Genomic DNA, 21,601 nt, shown 5'->3' with positions numbered 1-21,601 from the left:
GGGCTCAGTCTCATATTAGTCTCTAATTGGTGTTCTCGACAGTACCCCCAACCCTGCCACAGGCATGGACACTTGTGCACACACACGCACACAACCTTCTATTACACACATGTGCACACTCACCCACATCCAGCCAGGGCCAGCAGCGCTGGGGTGGGGACAGTGGCTCTGTCCTGCCAGGCTTAGACTTGACCTGGGCTGCCCAGACAGGGGTCTCAGGGGGCTGCACGCTTCTCTGAGTCCCACTTCCTCCTTGGCCGGGAAAGATCTGTACCCAGTTCTCAACGGCGGCGTCCCCGAGACCATGGAGGTTCTTAAGGAGAGATTCCACCACATTTTCTACACGGGGAGCACGGGTGTGGGGAAGATCGTCATGACCGCTGCGGCTAAGCACCTGACCCCCGTCTCACTGGAGATGGGGGGTAAGAGTCCCTGCTACGTGGACAAGGACTGCGACCTGGACGTGGCCTGCAGGTGAGCGGGCGGGGGCTTTGCTCGGAGAGTGCGGCCGTGTTCATAGTCGAGGTCCAGGCAGCTCAGAGCATTTCTTCTTGGTTTTATTTTGGGGCGACACCCGGCTGTGCTCAGGGCGTACTCCTGGTTCTGCACTCAGGGATCATGGCTGGAGTGCTCAGGGGGCCATACGGGGTGCTGGGGCTCAAACCTGGGTCAGCCCCAGCAAGCCAAGTGCCCTACCCACTATCACCTCTCTGCCCCCAGAGCAGCATCTCATAGATCTCCCCCCTGCGTCCCCCCTACCAAGTACATGCCTGAGGGGCAGGGCCGCCTTCCCCACCGAGGCGGTGCTGGGCCTGCAGAGTCAAGGGCTTGAACAGAGAGGCCAGAGACTGCTCACGCCAGGCAACCCCTTCAGTCCCACCAAATCCCCCCAGTCATGGATGAAATAGGGGCACTGGGCCCGCTGACCCCTCCCCCGATCACACCTTCGGGGCATGAATCTGGTCTGGATCTGAATGGAACATCTAGGGAGCTGCTGTCAGAAAGTGCCCAGCTGCTGTCTTCCACTTCCCCGGCGCCCCCTGCAGCACGCGGCCCCGGGGGTCTGCCAGGTAAATATCCACCCTGGGCTCTTCTCAGACACATTGCCTGGGGGAAGTACATGAACAGCGGCCAGACTTGCGTGGCCCCTGACTACATCCTCTGTGACCCTTCCATCGAGAGCCAAATTGTGGAGAAGATCAAAAAGTCCCTGAAGGCCCACATGGGTCCCTGGTGAGAAGAGAGGGGCTGCAGAGAGGAAGCAGGGTGGCTTTATGCTGAGCTCGGGACTTCAGCAAATATTGGTTCATGTTTCTGATCAGAGAAGGAATGCAAGTCTGTTGTAGGGCTCTGCAGAAGGATTCAAAAACCAAAAGCAGAGACCTGGGGACTCCCACCCCCAAGAAAGGCTCAGCTAACACACCGCCATCTCCCTCCCATTTCTGCAAAACTGAGTCCATTGTGAACCGGACGTTTGAACCTGATGTTTCGGCCACACAAAAGTGCCCCCTCGCACCACAGCCCACAGGCCAAGTCGTCAGGTCCCCGTGGCGCCAAGCTTCCTGCACTGGGCCCTACGCTGGGGCCACCGCCGGACCTGCAAGCGCTCCTGAGGCCACTCCTCTCCCGCAGGAGTTCTACAGGGAAGACCCCAGAAGTCCCGTGACTACGGACAAATCGTCAGTTCCCGGCACTTCCAGAGGGTGATGGGGTTGCTGCAGGGCCAGAAGGTCGTCTAGGGGGGCACTGGCGACTCGGCCACCCGGTACATAGGTACGTGCCACGCCCTTCAGCAGGTCTCGCCCACTCCCAGAGTGGTGGCCAGCGGGCATGGTGACAGGGAGAAATCTTCTTCTGGGGCTACCTGTGGGCAGGGCTGAACTCAGCTAAGTGCCCTGCCAACCCCTAAGCAGACCCCTCCTCAAAGCAGAGAGACCAGCAGCATCTCCCCACCCAGTCAGTGCTACCAAGGAATGACTCCTGACCTCCACAGTCTCCCCAAACAGAAGCCAAATCAAACCCACCTCCTCTGCACAGTGGCATAGTCCAGCTGTGAGAGCAGAAAGTGTGGCTCAGTGTCAGGCCTGAGGATCACTCCCCGCACCCCACGGGGCCTCGAAGTACTGATGTGAATGAGGCACGCTGGCGGGGGCTCAGGTGGCCCTCAGGGGAGTGTCTATCCCCAAGATAAGGATCCCGGGGTGAAGCCATAGCACAGCGGGTAGGATGCTGGCCTTGCACACGACCGAATGGGGTTCCATCCCAGGCATCCCATGTGGTCCCCAGAGCACCGCCTGGAGTGATTCCTAAGTGCAGAGCTAGGAGGAAGCCCTGAGCATCAGCTGGAGTGACCCCAAATCAAAACAAAAATGTGAAATAAAAAATGGATAAAGCTCCTGGGCTCCCCGCAGTCCCCAGTAGGCTGACGGTCCCCAAAGCACCTGTGAAGGAGCTGGAGGGGCCTGGCAGCAGGGCTCCCGTGCCCATGGGCTCTGACTGTTTCCTGCCTCGGCGCCCACCATCCTCTCCAACGTGGACCCGAAGTCCCCGGTGATGCAGGATGAAATCTTTGGACCCCTGCTGCCCATCGTGCACGTGCACAGCCTGGACGAAGCCATCCAGTTCATCAAGCAGCGCAAGAAGCCCCTGGCACTCCACGTGTTCTCCAACAAGCACCAGGTAGCGCATGCACGCGGAGAGCTGAGCCCGGGGCTGCATGCAGGGATTCCGGCAGGCCAGGCGACCTGGCCAGGTCACTTCATTTTCCTGAGCCCCTTTCTCTGCGTCTCTGCAGGCGCCTCCCTGAGCAGGGGACCGGTGATACTGGGATCAGGGTCAGCCGAGATAGCTTTGCTCTTATGGGTTCCTGCCAATATGTGCCCTGTGGGGAGAGTGGGGGTTCTGGTGGCTGAAGGAGGCGCCTGGGGAGGGGGGAGGCTGGAGGATCCCTGAGCTGGGCTGAGGCTGGGGCTGGTTTGCTGTTGCAGGTGATTAAGAAGATGATTGCAGAAACTTCAAGTGGTGGGGTGACAGCCAATGACGTCATCATCGTCCCCATGCCTGTGCACTCTCTGCCTTTTTGGGGCCGTGGGTGAGTTTGGGGCAGGATCTATGGCCCAACAGCCCCGTACCGAGGTCAGGGCACACCCACCCAGTGAATTCAGCAGGGGTCATGGGTTCCCACTCACTGTGGGCACACCCACCAGACACAAGTCCCTAGAGTGCTGGAATGCACAGGGTCCCCGGGGCACCAGGCCTGCTTAGAGAGGCCCAGGGGGGTTGGCAGGGCAGACCCCCACTCCCGGCACCTGGGGACGGGCCTGAGCCGGCTCCTCCCCCCAGGGAACAGTGGCATGGGCTCCTACCAGGGCAAGAAGAGCTTTGAGATCTTCTCCCACCACCGCTCCTGCCTGGTGATACCCCTGAAGGACGACGAGGCCATTAGGGCCACATACCCACCCAGCGCCACCAAGTTGAGAAGGAGGAGCAGGGCTGTGGGGGCTAGGCTCGGGGGCACCCGCAGCCTCACTATCTGTGACCTCCCTGCAGAAGACTCGCCACTGAAATGTTCTGGCTGCCTCAGCTCACCATGTCTCCCCAAGAGCTGTGCCTGCTTCTCCTGGTCCACCCCGCAGGCGCCCCATCCCACACCAGCCGCCCGCCCCACCCAGGGCCAATAAAGGTTCCAATGGTGTTTTCCACCCTGTTGTGCAAATATGTGTGTGTTTGTGTTTTTGTCGTGGCTAAGCCCCTTCAGCTTGGCTTAGGGCCCCATTGCCCCTCCTGACCAGCGGGAATGGCCCCCGAAGCCTTTCCGAGTTGGAGCCCCACTGTGAGGGGGGGGTGCCAGGGGCAGTGTGCTTTCCCTGGGGCTGGTGGCTCCATTTGGGGTGTCCTTGGTGACTGAGCCTCCGGAAGTAGACAGAAGACCCAGGCTGTGGCTTTGGCTGTATACCCGGAAGCTTCAGAATAATACAAGAAAATCTGTGTTGTTCCAACAAAGCTTATATCCAAATATGAAGATGAACAGGAAGAGAGCACAGTGGGCTGAGCATGTGCTCTGACAGGTGCCAGGTTCTAGTCCATCACCACATGGTCCACCAAGCATCACCAGGAACCAGGAACCAACCTCAGCAGCAAGTTTGGAGAAGCACCCAAGGATCACGTCTAGCCCACACCACTCAAATGAACCAGGCACTTCAAGTTTAGCTTTTTAAAGGCACACACACACACACACACACACACACACACACACACACACACAAAATGGGATGTTTCTTATCGATCAAAAGAAACCACCTCTAGCCAGCAAAACTAAAATTCTCCTCAATTCCTTTTTCTTCCACATATCCCCATCAATTCGTTTTTTGGTGCCACTGTTGAACCCAGGTGACATGCACGTAAGGCACTTGAAGGTACTACCTACATTGGGAGACAGCACATTCTTTTCAAGAGACCTGTTTACGACACAGCCTAGGAAATGCGGTAATCATCTTCTAACCTGTGGAATCTATTTGGGCACACACTTCTAAGGGTCACAGACACGAGCATCAGTCAGTGGAATGTTGAGAGACTGGAAATCCAGTATTGAGGATTCTCCTTCAGACTTCCCTCATTTTGAATTTTCTCAATTGTCTTTTCAGTCCTCTGGCAGGAGCCCCTGTGATGGCCATGGTGGATTCTCAGGCCTGTGGGTAGTGCCTAGCACAAAGGTTTTGAAATATGAGATAAATGGTTTTTATCATAAAGTCAGGTGCACCTCAATACCTGTTAGTACAGCTCTTTTTTTTTTTTAATTGATTCACCATGAGATAGTTACAAACAAAGCTTTCATGTTTGAGTTTTGGTCATACAGTGATCAAACACCCACCTCTTCACCAGTGCACATTCTCCACCACCAATGATCCAGTATCCCGGCCCCACGTCCCCCTTGCCACTCCCCCCCCCCCACGCCGCATACCAACACTTTCTTTGCCTGTGTGGCAGACAATTTCCACAATACTCTCTACTTTGGTTACATTCAGTATTTCGACACCAGTCCCACCATCATTATTTGGAATTTTCCCGCCACCACTCAAGCCTGCTGAAAAGGCAAAGGCAATGCTAAACAATTTATTTTGTACTGCTTGTTATGAATAGCATAAAATGTTGTGTGGCCACACTCACTCTCAGTGCTCCTGGAATTCTAAAATTTTAGATAATTAGCGTCTGGAGAGTCTCTGCAGCAAGCTGCTCAGGTTCGAGATTCTTTCTTTGTGTCCCTTAGCCCCGCTTCAAACTAGAAAGTACTAGGCACCTGAGAAATCACGCAGAAAAAGGGCCTAGGGCAGCACATGGTGAGCCCGGGTTCAGTCTTGGCACCACTTATGGTCCCGAGGAGTCATTGTTAGCACAGAACCAAGCATGTCATGAGGACAGCCAGGTGAGGCATACAATTTTTTTTAAATTAATGAAAAATAAAATGCTTAGCTCATTCCTCATTACCCACTCATAAAATCTTTTGCCAAAAGAGAGAAACTGATGGTTGTTTTGATCTGCATTTCCCTGATGATTAGTGATGTGGAACATTTTCTCATGTGCCTCTGAGCCATTCGGATTTCTTCTTTAGGAAAGCTTCTGTTCATTTCATCACCCCATTTTTTGATCGGGTTGGCAGTTTTCTTCTTGTGGAGTTCAACCAGTGCATTGTATATCCTTGTTATCAACCCTTTATCGGATGGGTACTGCATAAATATCCTTTCCCATTCTGTAGATTGTCTTTGTACTTTGGTCACTGTTTCTCTTGAGGTGCAGAAGCTTCTTACTTTGAGATAGTCCATTTATTTATCTCTGTTTTCACTTGCATGGCCAGTGGCGTGTCAGCTTTGAAGATATCTTTGGCTTCTATGTCGTGGAGGGTTTTGCCGACCTTGTCTTCAATGTACCTTAGGGATTCTGGTCTGATGTTGAGGTCCTTAATCCATTTTGATCTGACTTTTGTACATGGTGATAGGTGGAGGTCTAAGCCCATTTTTTTTTGCACGTAGCTGTCCAGTTTTGCCAGCACAATTTGTTAAACATGCTTTCCTTGCTCCACTTTGCCTTTTTTGCTCCCTTATCAAAGATTAGATGGTCATATATTTGGGGGGATGTGTCAGAGTATTCAACCCTGTTCCATTGGTCTGCCGCTCTGCCTTTGTTCCAGTACCAAGCTGTTTTAATGACTACCGCTTTGTAGTAGAGTTGGAATTTGGGGAGATTGATTCCTCCCGTTTTCTTTTTCCCAAGAATTGCTTTAGCTATTCGTGGGGGCTTATTGTTCCATATGAATGTCAGGAGCACTTGCTCCATTTCTTTGAAGAATGACAAGGGTATCCCTATAGGGATCGCATTGAATTTGTACAATGCTTTGGGGAGAATTGCCATTTTGACAATATTAATTCTTCCAATCCATGAGCAGGGGATATTTTTCCATTTCCTCATGTCTTCTTTTATTTCCTGAAGGAGCGTTTTGTAGTTTTCATTATACAAGTCCTTTACCTCCTTAGTTAAGCTGATTCCGAGGTATTTGATTTTTTGAGGCACAATTGTGAATGGGATAGCTTTTATCATGTCGCTTTTTTCTCTCTCACTATTTGCATATAAGAAAGCCGTGGACTTTTGGGTATTGATTTTATAGCCTGCAACTTTACTATACAAGTCTATTGTTTCTAGGAGTTTCTTGGTAGAGGTTTTAGGGTTTTCTAAATATAATATCATATCATCAGCAAATAGTGAGAGCTTGATTTCTTCCTTTCCTACCTGAATGCCCTTAATATCATCTCACACCACAGAGACTGGCCCACATCCCAAAAAACAAAAGCAACCGGTGATGGCGCGGATGCGGGGACAAAGGGACTCTTCTTCACTGCTGGTGGGAATGCCAATTGGATCAGCCCTTTTGGAAAACAATATGGACGATTCTCAAAAAATTAGAAATTGAAAAAAAAAAAGGAAACAAAAATTAGAAATTGAGCTTCCATTTGACCCAGCAATACCACTCCTGGAAATATATCCCGGAGTGGCAAAACGGTATAGTAGAGATGGCATATGTATTTCTGTGTTCATTGCAGCATTGTTTACAATAGCCAGAATCTGGAAAAAAACAGAGTGCCCCAAAACAGATGACTGGTTAAAGAAACTCTGGTACATCTACATAATGGAATACTATGTAGCCGTCAGAAAACAGGAAGTCATGAAATTTGCATATGAATGGACCAACATGGAAAGTATCATGTTGCGTGAAATGAGTCAGAAAGAAAGAGGCAGACATAGAAAGATTGCACTCATATGTGGAATATAATGTAACTGAGAAGTACAAGTTGGCAACGATGCAACTTCTGGCAGATATCTCTCTGGACTTAGTTACTAAAATAATAAAATACAGAAACCCAAAGCCTAGAGGCCGCTAAGTGTGGTCACTCGACCTCATACCTCTTCATCCTCAGCAATGGAAAACAAATTATCTAATGCTTCCATTTCAGCAGGTCTGACTTTAGAGGAGAGACTCTCCAAAAATAATAGTGAGTTTTGTCGAAATATTGAATGCAATCAAAGTGAAAGTAAAGTGAAATGTATTAGTTACACAGGCGGGGGGACTGAGGATGGGGGGGCTAGGGGCGTGGGGGAGTTAGTGGTGTGGGGGTTGGGGTGGAGCTATACTGGGATTCTTGGTGGTGGAATATGTGCACTGGTGAAGGGATGCTTATTCGAGCATTGTATAACTGAGATTTAAACCTGAAAACTTTGTATCTTTCCACATGGTGACTCAATAAAAAAATTTTTAAAAAAGTAGAGAAACTGAAAGATCAACAGGTATGTGTACACACATAAGTACAACAATTATCCCCCACGAAATATAGGAAGTACATAGAAAACAATTTTCAAAAATACGAACAAAAGAGAAAGAATGGGGGCTGGAGTGATATCACAGCGGGTAGGGCATTTGCCTTGCACGCGGCCGACCCGGGTTCGAATCCCAGCATCCCATATGGTCCCCTGAACACCGCCAGGGGTGTTTCCTGAGTGCATGAGCCAGGAGTGACCCCGGTGCATCGCCGGGTGTGACCCAAAAAGCAAAAAAAAAAAAAAAAAAAAAAAAAAAGAGAAAGAATGCTGTGCAGCAGGTGTGGACTCAGAGAAAGGACCTAGAAAAATTGCACAGAGACGCAAAAGCCGAGCCTGACAGCATCCCCGCAGTTCTGGCTTCCTGCTCACACCCTCAGACCTAGGACAGCAGGGGGTGTGCAGAGCTCCCTTGAGCCTCAGCGTGGCAGCGCCTGGTGGGCCTGTGGGCACCACGGGAGGGGCAGGAGCAGGTAGAAACCTTTTCCTTTTATAAAAATCATTTTCCATTTTCATTGATCTTAATCTCCCCTTCACTTTGTATAAACACCGTGGTTTACAAAGTAGTTCAGGATGATTTGTTACACATCCAATATCCCAACACCAATCCCACAACCATCACACCTTCCCAGTTTTCCCAACAATCCCCTAAGCTTGCCCCCCTCGTAGGCCCACAATAACTTAATAGTTTGTTATTGAACCCTTGCTAATAGATTGATCCCAGAATATTTCCGGAGAAGAAAGTTAGTGAAGGTTGCATCTCACCATGGAGCCATGAAGTCCTTGTATAAGAGACTTCTAGGCTGACACTCCGGGCCAAACCCTCCGTGTTTCTAGAAACTTCTGTCCCACCACAAGGCCCTTCTTTCCCCCTGCCCAATTTTCTCACTGTCCCATGCACCCCTGTAAGCATGCCCTTTCTCCCAGCTGATCTCACCCCAGGAGAGGTGGCTGCCCGGTTACCTCTCCTACTGCTTAGCTAAATGCTTCTGTCCTGAAAATAACCAACCCCCAAGAAACCTGGGAACCAGATGTGGAGAAGGAAACCAATTGCTAGGGGCATTTCCAGTGGGGCGATCTCAGGGTCAAGTTGAAAGGACATTGCCAGTGTCGAGGTGGCAGCTCAGCTGATGCTTGCTCTGCTCCAGCAAGGTGAGGGTCCGCAATGAGAAGCCGGCGAGGTCTCCCCAGGTCAGGGTCCCTCCAGGTCAGGGTCATCCAGACCAGGTCATAGTCCTCCACAACAGGTCAGGATCCCTCCCCAACCAGGTCAGGGTCCTCCAAGCCAAGTCAGGGTCCCTCCAAACTGGGTCAGGGTCCCTGCAACCCAGGTCAGGGTCCCTCCAAAGCAGGTCTGGGTCCCCGACCCAAACACGTCATGGTCCCTTCACCAACCAGGTGAGTGTCCCAGGAAGGTGCCAGATGTTCCCACTCTTGCATTTAGGTTTCACCCTGGTGGGACCCCCTAATCACTGGTCTCTAAGTACCGAGGACCATTCTCCTTCTTTCGGTTGCTTTTAGGAAAGCCGTTGGGTCCTCGATTCTTTCAGGGACCTCAGCCCCATACCTGGAAAGGCCAGCGAGCCTCCATGGAGGGAGAGTCGGCTGCTCTGATTCTCGGGAACACTAAGACCTGCAGCTGCTCTCAGCGAACACCTGGGCACGTGGCACGTGGTTCTTCCTGTTCCCACATGCTCCGGGGCACCTTGCTCAGAGCTGAACAAACCCCCTCAGCCCCTCAGCTCAAGCTCCAACACAGCAGACAGACATCACTTTGGGATTCCAAAGAATTTAATGGTGAGAGTCAGGGAAGTGTGGGCTGAGGGTCTGCCTTCATGCCTCGAGTGGGGAGGAGCTGGTGTCAGCGGGTGGTGTCTGGGGGGACCCTGGCTTCCCATGAGGATGGTGGAGGGGGAGGGGTGGCTCCCCTGGAGGCAGGGGGCTTGTCCTTGGAAGCATTCACTGTCAGCCCCTTTTCACGAGTCGTTCTCTCCACGTAGGCAGGGCACACAGCAGCTCAGGGCTCTCAGGAGACAGCCTGGGCGCCCTCTTGGCGCCTGTCCCCTTTGGACTAAGCACCGGGGCCTCCTGATCTTCCAACGGAAGTTTAGGAAAAGGCGGCGGCGGCGGGGGCCAGACTGAGTGTGCTGGGTGTCCACTGCTTTGGGAGACTGGCTGAGGGTCTGAGGCTTCAGATCAGGCTTGCAGTTGATGGGCCTGGCCTCTGAGTGGCAGGGAGAGGGCAGACATGGAGCGCGGAGGGCACCCAAGGGAGGGGCCTTGGTCTGGGAGGTCTCTGCAGCCATGGCCATGGACTTGCCCGGCTCCCCGCCCCTGCCCTGCTGCCTCCGTCCCTGTGAGACACCGGGCTCCTTCTCCGTGTCCACTCCAGCAATGTGTGGGGCCACCGCTGGCCTCCCGGGCCGAGCGGAGGGGACAGTGCACTGCAGGGGAGCACACGCTGGCTTGCCTGGATGGGCCGCACGGGCGACAGTGCCTGGACGGGTCGTTGGGAACGTGGATGGTGGGGGAGAACCGGAGGGAGCAGCACGGTCCAGAGGAGACAGGATGGCCTTCTTCCTGCAGACCCTGCAGGATGGGCTGATGCACAGCAGGTGGTCCCGAAGCGGGTCATTCTTGTATGCATCCAAGGGGTTGCTGAGGGCAGGGAAGGGAAGAGAGGGCCAGGAGCGGGCAGAGGAGGGTCTGGAGTCAGTATCCTGGGGAAGGCTCTGTAGCCAGTCCCTACACTGGTTTCACTCCCATGGCTCCCAGCTCTCTCTACACCCCCCTCAAGGCCTTCCTCTCACCCCTGTTCCTCTGGCTCCCCTCCCCAGACAGCCCTGAAGCCGCCCTGTGACACCGGGTCTCCAAGTAGGGCGCACACGTACCTTTGCAAATCCTGGATAGTTTGTATTTGCTGCAGGTCCGCCAAGCTGTACTGGTACCTCTCACCTAGGGACCCGGAAGAGCAGCTTTTATGAGTGAAGGTCACACACTGGCACGGACACAGGGCCCATGGAGGGCAGCTGGGCATGCTCTTATCTGGGACCCTCAGCAGCCAACAAGGAGCAGCAAACGGCCAAAGACGCTCTGAGGCCTGTTGCTTCCTTCAGAGCCTTTCAGAGCCATCATCTCCCAGGAGGCTCCAAGGCCCCAGTTCCCTCCCCGGGGATTCTGATCCCCAACAGCCCTGTCTCTCACTGTCTCCCACAGTGAGAAGTGCAAGCGCCCGTTGTCTGACCCCTCCCTGCTTCATTGCCAAGCCTGGCAGAGCAAGAGAGGACAATGTCTCAACTGTGGCAGCCTTCTCGGGGGCTCCTCTGAGGGACCTGCTTCCAGGGAGGCTCTGCCGAAGCCTCGGTCCCCCGCCCCCCCGGAGGGACCGTGGGCCCAGGATGCAGGGAAAGGAGGGAGTGGTCACTCAGGGAGAGCTCAGCTGCTAAAGGCAGCACTCACCTCTCAGGATTGAGGCCCTCGTTCCTTTCCCAGCTCTGTTCTGCCTCTGAGGAGAGAAAGAATCGGTGATCATTTGGGATCCGCTTTGCACTCCCCTCTCAGAAGCTCTGACGTCCACACACGAGACCCATAAGAGTCCCACAGGGACAGAGAGGTGAGTTTCTGCCTCGAGTCCACCTAATGTTGTGAAATGTTTGGGTTTGGGTTTTGATTTTGCGTTCCCAGTTTTCTCCTCTGAACGACACAAGGATCTCGGTGTTGACATCAGGCGCCCGTTCTGGGACACCAGGCAGGGATGTGCTCCCTGGGGCGGGGCCCCAACCCCACTCCACTCTCCTAAAGGGCTGACCCGGAGGATGGTTTGATGTCTCCCGCCCAGCCAGGGAAGTCGTGGTGGGACTTTTCTGTTTGAAGGGACCTTAACCCCTCCAGTGGAAGCAGACTCTAGTGTGACGGCACTAGTTGGGATTTTGTGATGGGAACCTGCCACCCCACCCACATAGTCTGTGAAGTTCAGGGAATTCTCTCGTCCATGAACCCCTTTCCCACCCAGTCAGTCCTCCTTGACAACTGAGGTCCTATGCTCTCCTAGATGACCGAATCTGCTGATTCTCTAAACCAAACAAATTCATGTTTCAATGTGTGAGCAGAAAGAGAAACCACCACCACCCACCAAATGTTCCCGCAATGGCCCCGGCTCTTACCTTTTGGTCAATCTTTCTCTTACAGAAGACCATGAGAGTCGGTATTGTGAAGCAAACAGCAAAAAAGAAGAGCACCTCAAGCAACGCCAGGAAGACGGTTGTGGGATCACTACTCGTCAGCTTGGAGCCTAAGCGCAATAAAGACTCATACCGGGGTGTCACCAGAACGATCATCGGAACGATCATAATCCATATACTGGACTTGATCATCCTGACCACAAGCTGCCTATGGCAACTGAGCGTGAGAGCGCGGCTCTGCCTTATATAGGGCCGCCTGCATCACAAAGGGGGAAGAGTCCAATAGGGTTCCAGAGGTGTGCGAAGCCCTGTGTGTCCACCATACCCTCCCCCACCCTTCCTACCCACTTGGCCTACCCTTCCTGGACCCTTTCTATGGGGCCCTCTGCTCTGAACGCCTTCGTATTTTCCAACCCCCAGCCCCGCCTTCATCCCACCATGTGCTGTATCCCCAGGAAGGGTCCTGCTTTTTCTGCCCGGAACCTTGCTCTTCCCTGGGTCCTCTTGACTCTCTGGGAATAACCTTGATTTTGCTCTTGACAACTCATTTCTCATCTGAAATCCTACCATAGATTTCTTTTTTCAAATCTAGCTAATTTATTTCGTTTTAACAATATCAAAATACTTTCTAAGTTTTTACGAAGTACTTCACAATATTTGATTACATAGAATATTCGGACACCAATCCCACCACCATGACACCTCCGCACCACCTCATTTTGCATGTTTCCATCCTGCACCCCAACCCCTCCCCATGCAGAACCAGAATAACTTATTTGGTATTATTTGTTATGAATAAACCGCTGAAAATGCTCCAAAAACCTTTCCTAGAGGAGAGTGTCGAAGATTGTTGTAGTTCATCCAGGAGCCTGCCATTAAGCCCTTCTCAAAGAGATTACAATTATGTTGTTAAGGGTGGAGACTTGTGCGCTTTTCTAGATATCCATAAAAATATATTTACCTCTAAGTTGGCTTGCCTTCTTCATTAAGCCCCCTGGTGCGCGACTCTTGGAGTACGAGTGGTGTGGGGTGTGAGGGCTTGGAGGCCACACACAGGGTGTCTGACGGTCAGCCGTTCCTGGGATCACACTCAGGCCTGCATGCGCTAACTGTGTTTTCTGCCACTTGAGTTTCTTTGTAGCCCAACAAAGATCATCTTTACCAAAATATCCCTCTTCATTCTCTCTTTATTGTCACCGTGTGTATTCAGTTACCAGAGGTACAATGCAGCAGATCATCCTTTCCATGCACACAACACCACAATACCATGCCCATCAAACCCCACACCCCAACAATGGGAAGTGTGGGGCAGCAGGGGTCCTGCTGTGCCCTGAGCCACTTCCCACCTTTCCTTGACAATCCTGTAAGCTAGACCCAAAGAATATCCTGAGGAACAGACTTGTGGAATTTGATGGTAGAAGAACGAAATATTACGCTAGACTGAATTTATTTCAGTAGGAGCACTTACCAGAGTCTTGTGATTGAGCATACTGGAGTCTAAATCATTTATTTGGTAAGAGAATACTTTGATAAAGATGACTAGATTCTTATGCCTGCTTCTGTCCTAACTCATTGGATATAAAGCAAACATTTATGTCACACACATCTACATGAGGCCCTGAACTAAAACTGACATTTAGAAGTTGCTTGGTAGCACAGCTTGGTGCAAAGAATGTAAAGACATTCACATATACCAACTACAATAATTTCATGTTCCAGTTAGTTCTTGCAGAAAACTTTCAGTGGTTAGTATTTTCTCTGAGTTTGAATGAGCAGACTGGAATTGTTTGGAAGAGGATCCATTATTAGGACTCCGGAGATACAAGGAAAGGCTGGCTATGGAGCCATAGTATAGCGGGTTGGGCGTTTGCCTTGCACTCGGCATCTCACATGGTCCCTTAGCGCTGCCAGGAGTGGTCCATGAGGGGCTCTTTCTAGCTTTCCTTAAACACACTGCAGTGATTCTTCTTCAGATGACAGACAGGGCCACTTCCTGGTCCTCTCTGCAAACCTGATCGTCATCTGCTCGTTGGGCATATAGACTGCCAGAGGAGTAAGGACGCCTCTGTTCAAAACATGAGAAACAAAACAAAGTCGCATTTCCTAGATCTCCTAGAGCTCCCAGACCTTCCTCTCTCGATGCGATGAGTGGCCCAGAGCACTGAGGATGTGTCCCCGTGCCCGCGCCCCTGGCTCCCAGGTGCTCCCCTCTCTCCCCAGGAACCTTGACCAGCATCAGCAATGCAGTGGTGCAGCGGGCCCTGGGCCGCCTTCAACTCGGTCAAGACACGCCCCCTGCAGTTCCGCACCCAGCAGCTGGAGGCGCTGGCGCGCATGATCAGGGAGCAGGAGAAGGACATGGTGGACGCGCTGCACGTGGACCTGAACAAGGTGCCCCGCGGGTTCGCGTCCGTGCGAGGAACGCGAGGGGACAGAGCAGGGGCTGTGTGTTCGCCTCCCGTCTGCGGCGCCCGTTCCCCTTCCCCATGGCACAGAGCGGGAAGCCCCGCCGGGCCGCCAGCGTGGGGAACCGTGAGCAGCAAGGGCTGAGCCCCCTTCTCCAGTCTGCCTTTCTTCCCCGCTCTCTCCGCACTGCTCAACTATCCGTGCCCCCGAAACCCCAAATGTCAGGGGTCCTTGTTTCTCCTCTGTGGGTGGGGCACAGTGAGCCCGGTTGGGACTCTGCAGGTTTCCTATCCCCCACTGTCTGTCCCTTCCCTGGCCCTAAGCAAAACCAGCTTCTCCCTCCCTTCTTACCTCCCCATGTCCTCTGGCCCTGTCCCCGACCCTTGCTGCCCTGGGGGTGAGCAGAGGGGCAGTGGAAGCCATCCTTTGCCATCCTTTGCTGTTTTTTTTTTTTTAAATGTCTCTTTGGACTGCTCTTTAAATTTTTCTTTTCAGTTTGGGGGGATCCCACGTGGCAGTGCTCAGGGGACCATGTGAGGCTGTGATGCCAGAGATAAACCCGGGGCTCCAGGTGCAAATCTCGCACTCCAGCGCTTTGAGCCATCTCCCCTTGTGTTTGCTCACCTTCAATCAAAATACAGACCAGGTAAAAGCCCTCTCTGTTGTCTCAAGGCTTCCAGCTGGCTTCTCTGAGCCCACCAGCAGCTCTTTCGTACCTGCGCTCTGCACTCCCCCCTCCCCAGCCCTCCCCGTTCTCTCCCCCCTGGGCTGAGGGTCTGCATTCGCTCCTCTTCTCCTCTCTACCCACTTCTTCAGGGGGCCTTAGGGGTCCATCATGGGCTCAGTCTCATTTTATTCTATAATTGGTGTTCCTGACTTTACCCCCAAATTGCCACACCTATGTACACACATGCACACACACGCACACAACCTTCTATTACACACATGTGCACACTCACCCACATGCATGCGCACACACATGTACAGACATATATGCTCACACACACTCTCAGTCATACACATGTGTACAACATAGATGCTCACATGTGCAGACACCCTCCCCCACACACACACTCACAAAGGCCTCAAACACTACACACCCTCAAATTATTCACAGACCCTCAAATTCAAGATACTCTCTGGTAACTCAAACTGACATGTCCCACCTGGGCCCCCAGCACACAAAGGCGCTCTCAGAGGCTTCTCCCCACACCCCCACCCCCACCCAACACACTGTATATTTGTCAGTCCTACCAGCGCCTCCCCCTGCCTCCTCTGACCTGGAGGTCCCATGAAGAATGGCCTCCACTCCCTTGGCGAGCATGTTGGGTTTTGTCCCTCTCAACCACAGAGCAGCCCTGTGAGCCAAGGGCCAGGCTCTCATTTTGTAGATGGGAGGGCGAGGCTAGGAGAGGCGAGCAGCCCAGTTGGGGTCAGGGCTGGAGAAGGGACCCCCTCACCTGCTCTCCCGCCCAGAATGAGTGGACGGCCTAGTATGAGGAGGTGCTGTACGTGCTGGAGGAGACCGAGTACATGATCAAGAAGCTCCCTGAGTGGGCGGCTGAGGAACCTGTGGAGAAGACCCCCCAGACTCAGAAGGATGAATCCTACATCCACTCAGAGCCCCTGGGCATGGCTCTCATCATTGGCACCTGGAACTACCCCTTCAACCTCCTCCTCAAGCCCATGGTGGGCGCCCTTGCTGCAGGTAACAGGCTCCGTGGCCCTCGGTGGAGGAGAGCCGTGGGGCTCGGCCTGCAAGGAAAGGGGCACGGAGCCCATCTCTGCAGCAGCCTCATATCCAATCTGCACAGCCAGGTCTCCTGGTGCAGGAGGCTCAGGGAGCTTGTGCGTCAGAGCCGTGACTGAGGCCCCTGAGCCCTCTGCCCTTGGGACTGGGCTGCATTGGGCTAAGAGGGATCCTGCTTCCTTAGCAGCTGGGCCGAGTTCCGCCCCCAGCCAGGCCCGTGGTCTTCCCTATATTTCCTCCCCTCTTCCCCCACCTCTGGACTAGTGTGCACACGGCTCTTTATGCCTTCTGTGTCCACTGCCCTGGTGTCACCCGAGTCTGTGTGCTCTGCAGGGAATGCGGTGGTCCTCAAGCCCTCAGAGCTGAGTGAGAACATGGCACAGCTGATAGCCACCATCATTCCTCAGTACCTGGACAAGGTGAGTCTCTGAGCCCCGGGAGGGGAGGGCTGCACAACAGGGATTCTTCCAGCCAGGGCCAGCAGCGCTGCGGTGGGGACAGTGGCTCTGTCCTGCCAGAGAGCCCAGGCTTAGACTTGAGCTGGGCTGCCCAGACAGGGGTCTCAGGGGGCTGCACGCTTCTCTGAGTCCCACTTCCTCCTTGGCTGGGAAGGATCTGTACCCAGTGCTCAACGGCGGCGCCATGAGACCACGGAGATTCTCAAGGAGAGATTCCACCACATTTTCTACACGGGGAGCACCGGTGTGTGGAAGATCGTCATGACCACTGCGGCGAAGCACCTGACCCTTGTCGCGCTGGAGCTGGGGGCCAAGAGTCCCTGCTACGTGGACAAGGACTGCGACCTGGATGTGGCCTGCAGGTCAGAGGGCGGCGGCTGTGCTCGGAGAGTGCGGCCGTGTTCATAGTCGAGGTCCAGGCAGCTCAGAGCATTTCTTCTTGGTTTTATTTTGGGGCGACGCCCGGCTGTGCTCAGGGTGTACTCCTGGTTCTGCACTCAGGGATCACGGCTGGAGTGCTCAGGGGGCCATTCGGGGTGCTGGGGCTCAAACCTGGCTCAGCACCTTGCAAGCCAAGTGCCCTACCCACTATCACCTCTCTGCCCCCAGAGCAGCATCTCATAGATCTCCCCCCCTGCCTCCCCCCTACCAAGTACTCGCCTTCCCCACCGAGGCGGTGCTGAGCCTTCAAAGTCAAGGGCTTGAACAGAGAGGCCAGAAACTGGTCAAGCCAGGCAACCCCTTCAGTCTCCCCAAATCCCCAAAGTCATGGATGAAGTTGGGGCAATAGGCCCGCTGACCCCTCCCCTGATCACACGTTTGGGGCCTGGATCTGGTATGGATCTGAATGGAACATCTGGGGAGCTGCTGTCAGAGAGTGCCCAGCTGCTGTCTTCCACTTCCCAGGCGCCCCCTGCAGCACGCGGCCCTGGGGGTCTGCCAGGTAAAAATCCACACTGGGCTCTTCTCAGACGCATTGCCTGGGGGAAGTACATGAACAGAGGCCAGACCTGCGTGGCCCCTGACTACATCCTCTGTGACCCTTCCATCGAGAGCCAGATTGTGGAGAAGATCAAAAAGTTCCTGAAGGTGCACGTGGGTCCCCGGTGGGAAGAGAGGGGCTGCAGAGAGGAAGCAGGGTGGCTTTATGCAGAGCTCGGGACTTCAGCAAACGTTGGCTCATGTTTCTGATCAGAGAAGGAATGCAAGTCTGTTGTAGGGCTCTGCAGAAGGATTCAAAAACCAAGAGCAGAGACCTGGGGACTCCCACCCCCAAGAAAGGCTCAGCTAACACACCGCCATCTCCCTCCCATTTCTGCAAAACTGAGTCCATTGTGAACCGGACGTTTGAACCTGATGTTTCGGCCACACAAAAGTGCCCCCTCGCACCACAGCCCACAGGCCAAGTCGTCAGGTCCCCGTGGCGCCAAGCTTCCTGCACTGGGCCCTACGCTGGGGCCACCGCCGGACCTGCAAGCGCTCCTGAGGCCACTCCTCTCCCGCAGGAGTTCTACAGGGAAGACCCCAGAAGTCCCGTGACTACGGACAAATCGTCAGTTCCCGGCACTTCCAGAGGGTGATGGGGTTGCTGCAGGGCCAGAAGGTCGTCCACAGGAGCACTGGCGACCCGGCCACCCGGTACATAGGTACGTGCAGCGCCCTTCAGCAGGTCTCGCCCACTCCCAGAGTGGTGGCCAGCAGGCATGGTGACAGGGAGAAATCTTCTTCTGGGGCTACCTGTGGGCGGGGCTGAACTCAGTTAAGTGCCCTGCCAACCCCTAAGCAGACCCCTCCTCAAAGCAGAGAGACCAGCAGCATCTCCCCACCCAGTCAGTGCTACCAAGGAATGACCCCGACCTCCACAGTCTCCCCAAACACAAGCCAAATCAAACCCACCTCCTCTGCACAGTGGCACAGTCCAGCTGTGAGAGCAGAAGGTGTGGCTCAGTGTCAGGCCTGAGGATCACTCCCCGCACCCCACGGGGCCTCGAAGTACTGATGTGAATGAGGCACGCTGGCAGTTGCTCTGGTGGCCCTCAGGGGAGTGTCTATCCCCAAGATAAGGATCCCTGGCTGAAGCCATAGCACATCGGGTAGGATGCTGGCCTTGCACACGACCGAATTGGGTTTCATCCCAGGCATCCCATGTGGTCCCCAGAGCAGCGCCAGGAGTGATTCCTAAGTGCAGAGCTAAGAGGAAGCCCTGAGCATTGCCTGGAGTGACCCCAAATCAAAACAAAAAAATGAAATAAAAATTGATAAGGCTCCTGGGCTCCCCACAGCCCCCAGTAGGCTGACGGTCCCCAAAGCACCTATGAAAGAGCTGGAGGGGCCTGGCGGGCAGGGCTCCCGTGCCCATGGGCTCTGACTGTTTCCTGCCTCGGCGCCCACCATCCTCTCCAACGTGGACCCGCAGTCCCCGGTGATGCAGGAGGAAATCTTCGGGCCCCTGCTGCCCATCGTGCACGTGCGCAGCCTGGACAAAGTCATCCAGTTCATCAAGCAGCTCGAGAAGCCCCTTGCACTCCACGTTTTCTCCAACAAGGACCAGGTAGCGCAGCGCAAGCGCAGAGCTGAGCCCGGGGCTGCATGCAAGGATTCCGGCACGCCAGGCGACCTGGCCAGGTCACTTCATTTTCCTGAGCCCCTTTCTCTGCGTCTCTGCAGGCGCCTCCCTGTGCCCGGGACTGGGCTGAGGCTGGGGCTGGTTTGCTATTGCAGGTGATTTAGAAGATGATTGCAGAAACTTCAAGTGGTGGATGACAGCCTGTGTAAAACACAAAAATAAAAAGAAAGGCGCGGGCGACGGAAAGAACGCCTCACCCCACTGAGCCAGGCACAGGGCCTAGGGCAGCAGCACTGTCTCTCCTGCCACCCGAGTTCGAGTTCGGTAGTCTCCGGCTACTTCCCCACCCCGGGGAGGTTGATGTCTGTGATGTGGCGGGCGAAGGGAGGGACGGAGCCAAGATGGTTGCTCGATCGGTTTATTTCATGTCCATCTCCATTCTCCTTCGATTCTCCTCCTCTTCTTCCTCCCCCATCCTACTTCATTCTCTCTCTCTCTGCTTCTCTCCCGGCTCTCGGTCTCTCTCTCAATCTGTGGATCTGGACCCCGTGGATCTGGCCCCCGTGGATCTGACCCCGTGGATCTGGCCCCTGTGGATCTGGCCCCCCAACCCACTCTTACAGCCTAGTTAAATCTCCACAGCATGAGGGGGTTGGGGCATACACATAGGTGTGGTCAGCAATAGGGTAAAGTTCTTTTCCCTCTGGGGATGCTTCTCCTAGGACTTAATTCTCTTTCAGCAGGAGGATCCACCCAAGGGCAGAGTCCCATGAATGTGTTTTTCTTCTCCTCAGCCAGCAAACATATAAGAATTCATAATATTAATCATTTTGTATGGACACAATAAGAGATGCATTAAAGCTTATAGAATTGCTCTCCTGGGGCCATCTCAATCTCAGACTACAGTGCTCAGGCCAGAAGAGTCTTTCGTATCCCTGGCAGGATCCTAGTCTCATCATTACTTTTGGATCATGACAGCATTTGTCTATGATCAAGCTCTTAACTTATAGTTAAGAATTAGGCACTTTGGCCAGGCCCATCTCGATGCCAGGGTAGCATATAACTCTGCGCTTGCACTGGATCCTTCCTGTCCCTCATCGGGACCCTGCTTTTGGGGTGCTAGGAACTGAGGGCAACTGAGGCTTAAGTGGAGAAAGCATATGCCTGGGAGGGAATAATATTCGAGGCCAATTAAGTCTTAAGTTATAAAAACCTAATATTGTCTTCTTGTGTCTATATAAAAAAGACATAGCTTTAAAGTAAATTATTCAAAAGGCATAAAGAGGAGAGAAAAGCAATTCAGTGTCTTAGGAAGTTCTGACCTTACCAATTAACAGAGTTTGATTAGAGGAAGAGCAAATAAGCTGGTAGAAGTGGTTACAGATAAACAAAGGAATGGGAGCGACTCCAGAGCACTTTGATGGGTGTGACTGATAAACCTAAGCTCCTAGTGGCAAGGGGGAAAGGACAAACCAATGATATCCAACAACAGCCGATGATGTCATCGTCCACATGACTGTGCACTCTGTGCCCTTTGGGGGCGTGGGTTAGTTTGGGGCAGGACCTAGCGCTCAACAGCCCCCTACCGAGGTCAGGGCACACCCACTCAGTGAATTCAGCAGGGGTCATGTGTTCCCAATCACTGTGGGCACACCCACCAGACACAAGTCCCTTGAGTGCTGGAATGCACAGGGTCCCCACGGCACCAGGCCTGCTTAGAGAGGCCCAGGGGGGTTGGCAGGGCTGACCCTCAGTCCCGGGGCCTGGGGACGGGCCTGAGCCGGCTCCTCCCCACAGGGAACAGTGGCATGGGCTCCTACCACGGCAAGAAGAGCTTCGAGACCTTCTCCCACCACTGCTCCTGCCTGGTGAGGCCCCTGAAGGATGATGAGGCCATTAGGGCCAGATACCCACCCAGGGCCACCAAGGTGACAAAGGGGAGCAGGGCTGTGGGGGCTCGCTCGGGGGCAACCGTGGCCTCACTATCTGTGACCTCCCTGCAGAAGACTCGCCACTGAAATGTTCTGTCTGCCTCAGCTCACCACGTCTCCCCAAGAGCTGTGCCTGCTTCTCCTGGTCCACCCCGCAGGCGCCCCACTCCCACACCAGCCGCCCGCCCCACCCAGGGCCAATAAAGGTTCCAATGGTGTTTTCCACCCTGCTGTGCAAATATGTGTGTGTTTGTGGTTATGTCGTGGCTAAGCCCCTTCAGCTTGGCTTAGGGCCACATTGCCCCTCCTGACCAGCGGGAATGGCCCCCGAAGCCTTTCCGAGTTGGAGCCCCACTGTGAGGGGGGGGGCGGTGCCAGGGGCAGTGTGCTTTCCCTAGGGCTGGTGGCTCCATTTGGGGTGTCCTTGGTGACTGAGCCTCCGGAAG

General features: G+C 54.0%; 2 pseudogenes; both read left to right on the top strand.

Moving 5' to 3' along the window:
- Nucleotides 1-268: 268 nt before the first annotated feature.
- Nucleotides 269-4,698, top strand: LOC101549638 (aldehyde dehydrogenase, dimeric NADP-preferring-like; annotated as a pseudogene).
- A 9,587-nt stretch (nucleotides 4,699-14,285) lies between these two features.
- Nucleotides 14,286-21,242, top strand: LOC129404373 (aldehyde dehydrogenase, dimeric NADP-preferring-like; annotated as a pseudogene).
- The last annotated feature ends 359 nt before the right edge of the window (nucleotides 21,243-21,601 follow it).

The sequence above is a fragment of the Sorex araneus genome, chromosome 4 (assembly GCF_027595985.1).
Source record: "Sorex araneus isolate mSorAra2 chromosome 4, mSorAra2.pri, whole genome shotgun sequence".
NCBI lineage: Eukaryota > Metazoa > Chordata > Mammalia > Eulipotyphla > Soricidae > Sorex > Sorex araneus.
This window is presented reverse-complemented; position numbering and strand designations above follow the sequence as displayed.